The 13077-nt window shown below is 35.8% G+C and overlaps 1 long non-coding RNA gene across 1 annotated transcript; it reads left to right on the top strand.

Annotated features, from left to right (window-relative positions):
• Positions 1-5864: 5864 nt before the first annotated feature.
• LOC103593536 lies at positions 5865-10390 on the top strand. The gene is made up of 3 exons (XR_550765.1): positions 5865-5998; positions 7973-8089; positions 10279-10390. It is a non-coding gene; the product is annotated as an uncharacterized LOC103593536 (long non-coding RNA).
• Positions 10391-13077: the final 2687 nt, after the last annotated feature.

Here is a 13077-nt window from a genome sequence, read left to right on the forward strand (position 1 = left end):
ATTAAGTGGATGGAAACTACAGATAATATCTAGATTATCTAGATAGAAAATGTATCTCCTACCATTTTCAGCTCTCTTCCTGAAATAAGTAGATTATCTAGATAGAAAATAGATTTCCTACCATTTTCAGCTCTCTTCCTGAAAGCAGGAGTCTTCAGTTTCTGGAATCTAGAGCTGACATAATTTCCCGGGCCAACTAGGGGCAAAATATGGCAGAGGAGTTTCCATGGTGTTAAAGAGCCCAGACTACATAGAAAAACCTATGCTACTCTTCAAATGACAGGATGGGTATTCTGGCCTTTTTAAAAAGCAGTAGTTTCAAGATGAAAACTTCCCCCTCTAAGATCAGGAACAAGGTAAGGATCCTTTTTTCACCACTTCTATTCAACATTGTACTGGATGTTCTAGGCAGAAAAAGAAATAAAAGGCATCCACTGGAAAAGAAGAAGTAAAACTATCTCTATGCACATATAAGATATGATCTTATACATAGAAAATCCTAAAGAAGCCACAAAAAACCTGTTAGAGCTAATAAATGAATCTAGCGAAGTTGTAGGATACAAGGTCAACACACAAAGCTTAGTTAACTTTTTATACACTAGCAATGAAAAAATCCAAAGAGGAAATTAATAAAACAGTTCTGTTTACAATAGCACCAAAAAGAATAAAATATTTAGGTATAATTTTAACCAGGGAGATCAAGACTTTCACACTGAAAACCGAAAGTATTGCTGAAAGAAATCACAGTAGGCCTACATAAATGTTCATGGATTGGAAGACTTAATATTGTTAAGATGGCAATACTCCCCAAAGCAATCTACAGAATCAATACAATTCCTATCAAAATCCCAAAGGCTCCTTTTGCAGAAATAGAAAAATTCATCCTAAAATTCATATGAAATCTTAAGAGAAACCAAATAGCCAAAACAATCTTGAAAAAGAACAAGGTCGGAAGTCTCACACTTCCTGACTTAAAAACTTACCACATATCTCATGAATATACATAACCAATAACAAATAAATAAATAAAATTTCAAAAAATAAAAACTTACTGGAAAGCCACAATAATCAAAACACTTCCATCACTCCAAAAAGTTCACTCTTGTCCATTGGCAGTCAGTCCCTCTCTTCATCTTAGCCCTAGGCAGCCACCGATTTGTTTTTTGTCACTGTAATTTTGCCCTGTCTAGAATTTCGTATTAATGCAATCATACAGTCTGTAGTCATTTATGCCTGGTGTTTTTCACTTAGTATGATGTTTTCAAGATTCATTCATGTCATTGCATGTGTGAGTACAGCTCATTGCTCTCTGTTGCTAGCAGTATTCTATTGTATAGATATATTACAATTTCGTTCATTCACTAGTTGATGGACATTTGGATTATTTCTAGGGTGTGTTTTTTTTAAACAGTTTCATTCTGCTGTGTCAAGGTCTTCTTTCTCTTATCTTATTTAAAAACTAATTGGAATTCTTAACTCTGTGGATTGGTGATTTTTACCAGTTGTGGAGAATTCTCTTTTCAGATATTGCTTCTGTTCCATTCTCTTTCCACTTCCAATCTAGATCTTCATTAGATGCTTATTAGACCTCTTCCTTCTATCCTCCCTGTCTCTAAATCTTTCTTACAAATTATCATTTTGTCTCTGTATTACATTCTGGATAATTTCTTTAGTATGATCTTCCAATTCACAAATTTTCTCTTCCAAACCTGCCTCTAATATTTGCGGAACCCTGGGCAAGAGTACAAATGGAAGGCCATATACCATATTGATATACTTAAAAGTTAGGACTCAAGCTAACAAAAAATTAATAAAATATAGTCCATCCTCCTATGTTGACAAAGGCCAGGTTCAAATTTAAAATTTTTGGATACCTAGGCTCTGCCCTGTAATATAGTGGCAAAGGGAGAGTTTATTTCTGAACTCTTGACCTTGGTGTTACAACACCATGTTCTAACCAACTGAGCTAACTGGCCAGCTCCTGGGATAGTTCATTTCTAATTGACATTCCAAACCCCTCACTTTCCACCCTCAGATCCATACCACACTACAAGGGACATTGTATACATTTAGACATCCAACCTACAAATCCAAATTCCTTCCATAGCTCCCACAGAGCCATTTCTTGGCCAACCCCTGAGAGTAGAGTCTAGCCTGAGGGGGACAGACCTAGGCAAGAGGTCTGCATAAGGCACTGGAAGCAGGTTTGGGGCCATTTAAGCTGGAAATTTCAGAGTCCTTTGTGTCAGGAGTGTGGTCTAAAAGGAGAGATACTCTGGACCTCATCCAGCCACAAAGAGTCTGGATAAGGATATGGCCAGTCTTTGACTTTAATTTTAACCATTCTTTGTGGCTGGATGAGGGCTAGAGCTGACTCCAAAATGCAGTGCCCAAGACTAGGCCCCTCTTGCCTGGGTGTAAGGGCAGTACTTAGTTTTCTTTAGCTAATGAAGTCACCTGTTGAGTTTTTTATTTCAGTTATTATGTTAGTAACTTCTAGAAGTTATAGTGAGTTCTTTTTTTTTGAAGGCTGGCTGGTTAAGGTGATCTAAACACTTGACCTTGGTGTTATAACAACATGCTCTAACCACCTGAGCTAACTGGCCAGCCTTTATAGTTGGTTCTTTTTCTAATATGCTGTTTTATTCACACTTTAGTTCCTCTCTTTATTTTTTCAACATGTTAATGATATTTATCTTATACTGTGTCTGATAATTCTAAAACTTAAGTCTGTGGGTCTTATTCTGCTTTCTGTTGTTTTGTTTGGCTCTTGCTTTGGGTGCCTTGTTTCCTCATTGTGTATTGTGATTTTTTAACTCTTATTCCTTGAAATTTATCTTTGCAGAATTCTTCAAAGCCTAGGATAAGGATGGGTTCCTCTAAAAATGATACATGTTTGCTTCTCCCCAGCACTTGAGTGCATGACGAGTCTGTAATATCTTTAAACCAGATTTTCAATCTGTGCTTTTATGAACCACCCAGCTTCAGTCTTAAATCCATGTGAGCGCCCAAATGTGACTGCAAATTCTTGAGGGAGATTTGCCTCATTTCCATCCCACTCAGTGCCAAGGTTATTGAGCAATTTTCTTAGGGGAAGGGGTATGGTGGTGAATTTCTTACATCAAGGATTTACTGGGAAGTGTCCTTTTGAAATCCAGTCTAGCAGAGGGCTTGGGCTTTGTCACTTGTGCTCTGACCCTACAAGGCTGTGAAAGTTCACCAGGTTAAGGAAATGCCCTCCGATTCCCACCTTCTTTTGTCCTCACTGAAGCATGAAGAAAGGTATTTTATCTAGCATTTTTAGTAGTTTTTATTGGGAAGGTAAGTTTGTGTAACTAATCTGATTTATTACTGTAAAAGTTTTACATAATCTTAACATTTCTCTAACCCATCTGCTTTACTTAATTCAAACTGATAATGCATGAGTTCATGCACTTCTAATTTCCGGCCCCATTAAAATTCTTCCAACTGCATTCCCAGCCTCTAGTCTCTACCCTGCCTCTTCTCTCCATCTCTCATTCTCCCAAGCAAGCTGTAACAGTAAGGGTCTAAGCAAGAAACAGAATTCACCCAAGATAGTTCAAATAAAAATACTTTATCGAAAGGGCCAGTTACAGAAGAGTGCCCAGCCTCTAGTCTCTACCCTGCCTCTTCTCTCCATCTCTCATTCTCCCAAGCAAGCTGTATCAGTAAGGGTCTAAGCAAGAAACAGAATTCACCCAAGATAGTTCAAATAAAAATACTTTATCGAAAGGGCCAGTTACAGAGGAGTAAGCAGCGGTGAGGGAGCAAACAAGAGATGGTGAGACACTCAGAGACTAGCTACAGAGGAGGTGCTAAAGAGACAAAGAGAGACAATAGTTACCAAAGACCAGTTAAAACTAGAGCCATGGAAGAAGGGTCACCTGGAAGGAGCTATAGTCATAAAGGGATGAGGCTATGGCTGGAGATGTGACATCAAAGAGGAAAGGAGTGGGGAATTAATGCCCCAACTTCACTTTCTACCTGCCTTCTGATATCCTTGCCTAGGCCTCTCTTAGGTCAAACCTAACCACCAGGCAGTCCTTAAAGAAGCTGAGGTCAACCTCCAGAAGCATAGAGATTGGCAGAGAAGGGCAGGAAATGAATCTGAGGGACAAACAGAAAATAACCAGCACATTAACCTTTTTCCAGACCACTATGAAAGGTCAACTATCTAAAATGCAAAACGTATCATACCATAATCCTACTTAAAATTTGTCAGTGAATTCACATCATCTGTAGAACTAAATCTAAACTGTGTTGTGTGACTTTGCCCGTTTACGGCTTCATTCCCCAGCTCTTGTCTTAGCTTACAGGTTCTCCAGTATTCCATGCTTTCACACCTCTGTAATTGACCATATTCTTTCCTTTACCAAGGCACCTTTCTGCACCTTCTTTGCTTGGTTTTTTCTACTTAACCTTCCAGAATTAAAGGCTTAGCCCTGAAATCACCTCCTTCTGAAAGTTTTCTTTTGCAGATTGTTTCTATCACTTCCTTATTTAATCCCATCATAATATTTAGTTGAACTGAGTGCCCTGTCTTTCCCCCTTAAAAAGAGAGATGTGCATTGTAGCTCTTATATACAATACCCAGCACCGTTCTCGGCTCATGATAGGCAATTAATAACATTTTTTTCAAATGAATAAATGAAAACTAAATATTAGGAAAGAAGAAAGAAAACAAAACGTTGGTGTAGTTATATAGCTCTTTGAAATTTTAGGTTGTAGAAAAAAGTCTTAGAATTTCAAGGGTTTTCTTTCTCAAATTCATTTCTGAGATATTTATTTATTTGTGCATAGGCAGGGAAAAATAGGGAAAAGACCACATGCCCAAGGACTTAGAATTTGAATCCTAAAGGTTAATACTAGTCTTGGGCAATATGCTTCCTGTCAGTTTTCTAGAGCACAGGAAAGATATTGCTTTGGCGTTAGCTTTAATTCTTGCCAAATAATGCTTTAAATTATTTAAATAAACTTTTAAAAAATGTGTATCAACCCATACATTTTTGATGAATACATATTCCAGTAACTTTTGCTTTCTTTGTATATTAAAAATCTACCAACTATGGAAACCATTCTTGCTTGGTTTAGATTCCAATAGTATGAAATTCTCTTTCCAAAAATTCTTTAGAGAGAAAACCAAAATGCTTCCACACTGCAACAAAATATTAGAGAAAATTATTTGCTATGCCAATTAACATTTTTATGTAGATTTTTGCATAAGCCTCTATAAGGCATTTTTTCTAAAACCTAAAAAGTAGTTTTCTCCAAATGTGCAGTGTAATTCACAGGTTCATCATTGGATAATAGCCCTTCTTAAAATTCTTCTAATGTTGAATCAAAGATCTTAAGATATGGCACATACAATATTGTGAGCACTAACCAACGGACGAGAATACATTAAAGTGGAGCTTCTCATCCGAATACTGAAGGAAGAAGGCCTCTAAGTGGGAAACCAAAAGGCTACGACACACTACATATCCCAGCATACCTTGCGACGACCAGTGACCACGACTCCCAGAATGCATTGCTGGCCGTGCGCAGGTTTTCCTTCTTGCCGGGGCTTGTAGTTCTTCCAGGCTGTGTCAATTTGTACGGCGAGAGCGGTAGTTGCACATCCGGTCCGAAGATATTAGCTGTAGTTTTCCAGCTTTTGGCAAGGCTGACACATTTCGGGCCCCTGGACTAGCTGGGCTTTTTGTCTCATTTATCGGCTTCTGCTTGACAACGGGTAAGTCACGGAGGGGCTGCAATTTCCCGCAGCAGGGCCCCACCTCTTATTTCTGGGAGCGACCTCGTTCCGGTGAAGATATTTGTCCCTGGGCTCTCGCCGTAGCAGCCGCCGCCCATCCCTCTTTGTGTGCATCGGGAAACTGCGGAGCTAGTGGAGGCGACAGTTGGCGTTGGAGGCTTAAGTAAGGATCGTTACCGGGAAGTTAAGGGCGGGAGGACTCTTTCTCATCCCGCCACCTGACAGGTGGGTTGACTGTTCTTCTCCAAAGGCTCTCCTGCCTACTGTGTCCCACGTCGGGGCTCGAAGGGCGGCTGGCAGTCTCTGCTAACAGCGTCGCTCGGCCCGGCTTTAGGTAGGAGAGGCACCGGGAGCCAGGTGCGGTGACTCAGGGCGGCCCAGGGAGAGGAGTACACTCCTTTCCCTTTCTGACCCTCCAAAAACGACCAAGGGAGCCTTGAGGCTTGTCCGGCGCTCACTGGCCCCTTCCTTCGGGCGCCCTAGCATGGACAGGGGAGAAAGTGATTCCTTTTCGCCTTGTCCCACTTTACAATTGAAGATCGTTATTTCTTGCGTTGATAGTGTTTCCCCTCACCTTGTGTGTGTTGGAAAATCCCCGAACGTGAAGGTTGTAGCACAAAACTAGACTTTCTCTTCCCTGGAGTTTTAAGAAAGTGAGCATGTCAGTCATGGTCATGCTCCGGCCTCTGTGAGGATGAGACGGCCTGCCAGCTGTAGTTCAACCGGTCAAATTTTGTTGTTAGGGTTTGACTAAAACTAAAAGTGTGCTTACTTTAACTAATATCAGTTGGTATTCGTGTATCTATTTTACAGTTGACGCTGAGCAAGAAATAATGTTTAGCCTAGCATACAGAGTTATATATGGAAGTTCTCTTCAACAGCCATTAGTGTGAAGCTTTTTAGAGGTGTAGAAAGGGCGGAGTAAAAAACATATTCTCTTGTTTTCTTTTATACTTTGTTCAGATGAATCTTGGTAGATATTGTATGTATGTTTGAGGGTCTGCCATGTCAACTTTTCACCATTTTTGTATTCTTAAAAATTAGCAACTCAGTTTTTATGGAGTATCGCAGCTGAGATTTCCTTTATGCATTTATTGTAGATGGATTTTTCGTCTTGACTGACTTTATTGAGATTTAATAATTGTGCTTTTTCGGAGATGGCTTATAAATACAGTTTTCCAGACGTTATCCTACCAGTTTTCTTGATATGAAGCATTTAATACTTCGGTTGTACAGAGACATTTGAGAGAGTTTGATCATTATGTAATAAATCAATAATATGGAGAAGGTTAGGAGTTCCTGGCTCCTGCCTTATGCTCAGCCCCTAAGCTACTTTTTCAATTCAAAAAAATCCCAGTTCATTTCTTGTTTCTGAAACTGAGAATGAAGTAGTGTTTATGTAATTGTTTTTTGAAGCTTTGTTTCTAATTCTGTCTTACCCATTCATTTATCCAATATCAATTTAATGTTAAGGTTAATGTGCTGGATGCTGTGAAGGCAACAAAAATGACTGAAACACAGTTCCTGATTTCAAGTAGGTTATAGTCTAATAGGAAGCATTTCAGGTGTATTTGTAAATAATTGTACTAAAAGTGCCATAAGAGGAACAGGTAAAATGTTATTGTGGAGAAATAAAAATCATTTGATTTGATAGTTAATAATGGTAACTTTTGTGTTTTTCTTGTCTATTACCACTTCCGTGTAAATTTAGAATTTACAGGAATTTTCTGTTTGACCTCATATTGTTTTTATCAAGCTTCTAAGAATGAATGTAAACTCTGGTAATAGTGATTTGTGTAATAGCTTATGAGATTCTTAATGCCAACCCATGTCCTCTGTTTTAAGAGCCAGTTTTGACCTTTATCTCCAGTGCCTTAATATGTTGTCATCAAAAAAACATTGAGACATTGTGTTAAATTTGGGCATGTGAACATTAAAGCATTTACTATGTACTAGCTACTCTGCTCAGCTCTGGCTAATATTTATTTCTTATGTATGTTTGTTTATAATTTTTCTCAAGTCTTAGTTTTATATATATGCTTTTATTATTTTAAAAGCAAGAGTTTATATGCTTTCTTTAGATAGCATTGAACTACATGGCCTCTTGGGACAGTAATCTTCTAGGAACACTAATTTTTTTAAAAGTGTGCTGATTTTACCTATGTAATAATTATTGTAAATAATTGTATGCTACTTAAGGTCACAAACATGTCGGACAAAAGTGAATTAAAGGCTGAGTTGGAACGTAAGAAGCAGCGGTTGGCCCAAATCAGAGAGGAAAAGAAGCGAAAAGAAGAAGAAAGGAAAAAAAAAGAAGTATGTTTGATTTTGAAAAATAAACAACATAATATAGTTGGGTTTTATTTCAAGTACTTATACCTTTATGTAATAATTTTGGAATAGTTAAAAATCGAGCAGTTGTGACTGCAAATATGGCACAGTAAGTGAATCTTAATTGGTAAATTAAAATATAACTTATTTTTTACTGAATAAAAATATTTCGTATAGATTGATGCCATTTCTATGATTTGATTTATAAAAGTTCAATTTACATATTTAGTCTTCTAGGAATACATTTGTAATGTAAGGTAAGAGGCATCTGCATTGTAGTAGCTCTTTGTAATCTCATTGTAATCTGCATTGTAATATGTAAAAGATATAGCATATATGATAATTTAGTTTGGACTTTGAACTTATTTATATCAGTATTTTGCTGGTCTGAAACCCTAATAATTTGTCTGAATGAATAATATAAATAGCAAACAGAAATGTATATCATAGATGATTTAATTGATTTGAGGATTTGCTTTTATCTCTTTTATCATGAGTTAGTCATTGAAATATTTTTACTAAGTAGTAGGTTTGTTAGTACCATAAAGATCGACCACGTACTTCTCTCTTCTGATTTTGGGCATCATATACATTGACCTGAGCTGGAGATATTTTGCTTGTTCCTGCATTGAAATATACATTTATCTGTATGGAAACTCTTTAGACAGCTTTGTATACTTTTACCACAGATACGTTTTAAATGGCCAGTGAAAGAAAGTTTGTCCTAAGTGTGACTTTAGTACTTAGTTTTTGTATGTGGTAGTCTAAATAGTAACCTACCTATCTAGACATCTCTTAGGGATTAAGAGAATAATCAGTAGCAGAAAAATTGAAGGTACAATTTATGTACAGCATTGCTGTGATGCTGTAAAACCTTGTAATTGAAGAATTTGCTAGTTTATTCTGAACCTTTCTGTGATACTCTATTATAAGAGGTTTGGAGCTTTACATTAGCTATTTGATTAAAAAGCTATCTGATAGAAGCATAATTCTGACTAGCAGAGCCATTCCAAAGTACTGTCTATAGCCTTACACCCGTCAAGCTGAGAGCAGATTAGATTTTTGTTTTCTAAGGATGGCCATAAGTGGCGTAAGTGGCCTCTAAGGGATAGCTGTTACATGATTAATATCTCATTTAAAGTTTATAAAATAGGCTATATTAACAAGCTATTAAAAGAGATGATCCAGTGGTACTAAGAAGTGAATCTACTAATATACCGTTATACACAGTGAAGTGTCAGCTTGTTAATACAGCCTATTTTGACGAAATTTTCTGATGACTTTAAGTTAAAATGGTATCATAGAATATTATAACTAACAAAATTCACTCTAGATATTGTATGAGTAATATCATCTGGTTGACATAGACATTTGAGGTGTATATATATTAAACTTTTTCCTTGAAAGCTTAAATTTTACTTGAGATGTTTTGAATGATCTGAGTATTGTGGTTTATCTAGTTTAACTAGAAGAGTCTGCTCAAATTGTAAATGGCTGAAATAAAAACTGGCAAAAATCATCATAACAAAAAATGTTTGTGCTATGCAGAACAAGTTTTAATTTTACCAAACCCAACCATGTGTTGTTGTTATACAAATAAGACCTGTATTTAAAAAATAAAAATAAAAAACGTTCTCTAGAAGAATTTTTGACATTCTCTGTATAAAAGTCACATAAATGAAACGAAGATTTTATAGAGAAGTTTGAGGTACTCATACTTTATCAGTAAATCAAAATGTCCTTTTACTTAAAATTTGTTACTGCTTAAATAATTCCACCTTATTTTTTTCATAGTGTCATGATATTTATATCTAAGCTTTTGTGCCGCTAGGTGGAAGTTTCCATAACTCCTGACCATGGATAGCAATTTTATACTGTGGATAATTTGAAGTTGACTGTACTTTTTAAATTTATCTGTTAGGAAAATTTTTGTGGAAACTCTGATTACATATAAAAATGTATCAATTTAGTGCATATCATTTGCAGATTATTTATTAGAACTCAATTGAGAATGATTTTCATTTAATGACTATAAAAAAGGAATTTAATCTGTATTCAAAACTAAGTTCACCCCCTGAAGGTATTAGCACATTATTTAAAATACTTTTTTTTTGTGGCAAACAGAAATGTTTTATACCATATGTAAACTTAAGTTTTTAACTTAAAAATTTTAGACTGATCAGAAGAAGGAAGCTGTTGCTCCTGTGCAAGAAGAATCAGATCTTGAAAAAAAAAGAAGAGAAGCTGAAGCTTTGCTTCAAAGCATGGGGCTAACTCCAGAATCCCCCATTGGTAAGGATAAAAACCTATCCATTTTAAGAAATAGACATATATTCTGTTCAGCTCAGACATAGCTAAGATGAGTGAGTTGACTTGATATATCTTGCGTGTTTTCCTTATTTGTGTCTCTGAAAATCATTAATCATACAATTTATTTGGAATTGTCTTTTTTCAGATGTGCTAGTACATGGTTATTTTATTTTAAGCTGCAAGATTAATTATATTTATTAATATATGCCAAACTACCAATTGCCTTTTCTTGTTAAGTCAATAATTTATTTCAACAAACATTTGTGGAGCAAGTTTTGTAAGACATAATGTGTTAAGCTCAAAGATGACCATGATTCCTGACCTTGACTTTGCATTCCTTTCTGTAGATTACAGAGAGGTATAATGAATCAAAATTATGTTACTAGTATTAAAAGTATATTATATTCAAAGGTATAGGAGTGGGAAGGAGAAGTTTATAGCCTTCTGTTCTCCAAACTAATAAGGCAGATAATATTGGTAGCTTATTTTGGCAGTGACTTGAGTTAGTCTTGTTCTTTTTTTAGATTCTTCATTTTGATAGTTGTACTAAACCAGAAAACTGAAATATACTGAGGATAATCTAGTTACATATCAGAAAGCATTCAGTGCTTCAAAAGTTTTGTGTTGGGTGCTGTTATGTAGTATTTTAGTTTGACATGGGCTTTGCACTTTAGGGACCTAAAATTTCAGAGTTAGTTTGTGGGGTAATTTCATCTAAACCAGGGGATAAATACCAGATATATTAATTGCTCTATGCCTGTTGTGAAAACGCAACATAACTCTCCTTAGAGCTGATATTTCTAAAAGGTTTCAAGATGAAAAAGCTGTTAGGGGCTGGCAGTTAGCTCAATTGGATAGAGTGCAGGTGTTATGACACCAAGGTCAAGGGTTTGTATCCCCATACAGGCCAGTCACCAAAAAAAAAAAAAAAGAAGAAGAAGAAGCTGTTTACTCTCATGATCATGAGCTTTCAGCTCAGTTTTCTTTTCCTTATTGGTAGAATTTAAAGACTGAAGTATATTAACTTTTATGTCTTTATTTAATAAGCTTATGTTGCACATTACAATTTTAAAAGTAAATGAATCAATACTTTTTTCTTGTTACCCTAGTAACTAAATCAAGTTGCTTGTTAGCTGTATAGTCTTTAAGAGAATCATTTTTTCTGTGACATTGGCTTTTGTTTTTCTCTTATAGAATTTTTTTTTCTTTTTTGTCCTTTTTAGGACTTCAGTTTCACTGAATTCACTTGCTCATATTTCTTATTCATTGCCCACCTCCATCACTGATTTGTTCTTTAGTTGTGTGTATGTGTTTCTTGTTCATTCCTTATCACCAATTCCATTCTTTGCACTCATGTATTAAGTACTCACTCTTGCATTTTTAACATACATACATTCTTTTGGTCTATCCTTTATATGTTTGCATTTTTCAAGGTTTCATATATCTATGTGTGTATATATTTTATATACTTAAATGGCATTGTGTTGTATGTCTCAATCTGTTTATTCCATGTTGCTACATGTAAATCTAGTTATTTATTTCTGATGGATGCATAATATTCCATTATGTACCATATTTTAGTTATTTTTCCCCCAGTGCTATGCACTTAGATTGCTTCCATCTCTTTGCTTTACTATCATAAGCAATACTGCAAAGAATCTATTCTTTTCCCTTGAGGACTGTAGAAGAGTTTTTTGGGATGTATGCCCAAGAATTGACTTGCTGTGTTATTGTGTATAGGCTTATTTAAATTTGTTAGGTTCTACATACCACTTTTAAGAATGGCTACAAAAGTTTACCCTCCCATTTCTAGTGCATGAAAGAGTAACTGTTTCACTATATCCATGCTATCCAACTTGCTAATTTTTGCCAACTTGATGGATATAAAGTAGTATGCCAAAATATTTCAATATACATTTGTCTGATTACAGTGAGGTTTACCATCTCTTTATATATCTACTAACCATTCAGTTTTCCCTTCTATAAATTGAATATTCATATCCTTTTGTGCATTTACTGTTGGGGTTCTTTATCTTCTGATTTGTGGGCATTCCTTGTATATTTCATATATTTAAGGGAGGACTTTGTTTTAGTTTTTTTAAAATACATTCTCCTAGTCTGTTTACTGTTAACTGCTTAAAGTATCCTTCGTTGAATAGAAGCCTTCATTTTGAGATGGTCAGATCTACCAATTATAACCCTTTTTTTCATGCTTCTTGATTTTTTTTTTCCTTTTTGTCTTTTTTCGTGACCGGCAATGGATCGCAACCCTCGGTGTTGCGCCCGCATCTCGCTCAGCCAGTGAGCGGCCGGTCTGTATGTGGGATCCGAACCATCGGCGGGAGCGCCGCCACGCTCCCAAGCGGCACACTGTAGCAGTGCGCCACCGGGCCGGCCCCTTGATTTTTTTTTTTTAAATAAATCTTTCCTATATTGAGGATACAAGTATATTCTCCTACACTTTTTTCTATTAGTTTCATCCTTCACATTTAGATATTTGGGTTATATTTTTTAAAATAGTGTGAGGTAGGGATCCAACCTAAATTTTCTCCATATAGTTAGCTAATTTTTTTGATAGTATTTATTTATTTATTTATTTTTAAAAAATTTTTTTCATTAAATTTTTATTTTGTCAATATACAATGTATATGATTATTATGGCC

The sequence above is a fragment of the Galeopterus variegatus genome, unplaced genomic scaffold (assembly GCF_000696425.1).
Source record: "Galeopterus variegatus unplaced genomic scaffold, G_variegatus-3.0.2 Scaffold1363, whole genome shotgun sequence".
Taxonomy (NCBI): Eukaryota; Metazoa; Chordata; class Mammalia; order Dermoptera; family Cynocephalidae; genus Galeopterus; species Galeopterus variegatus.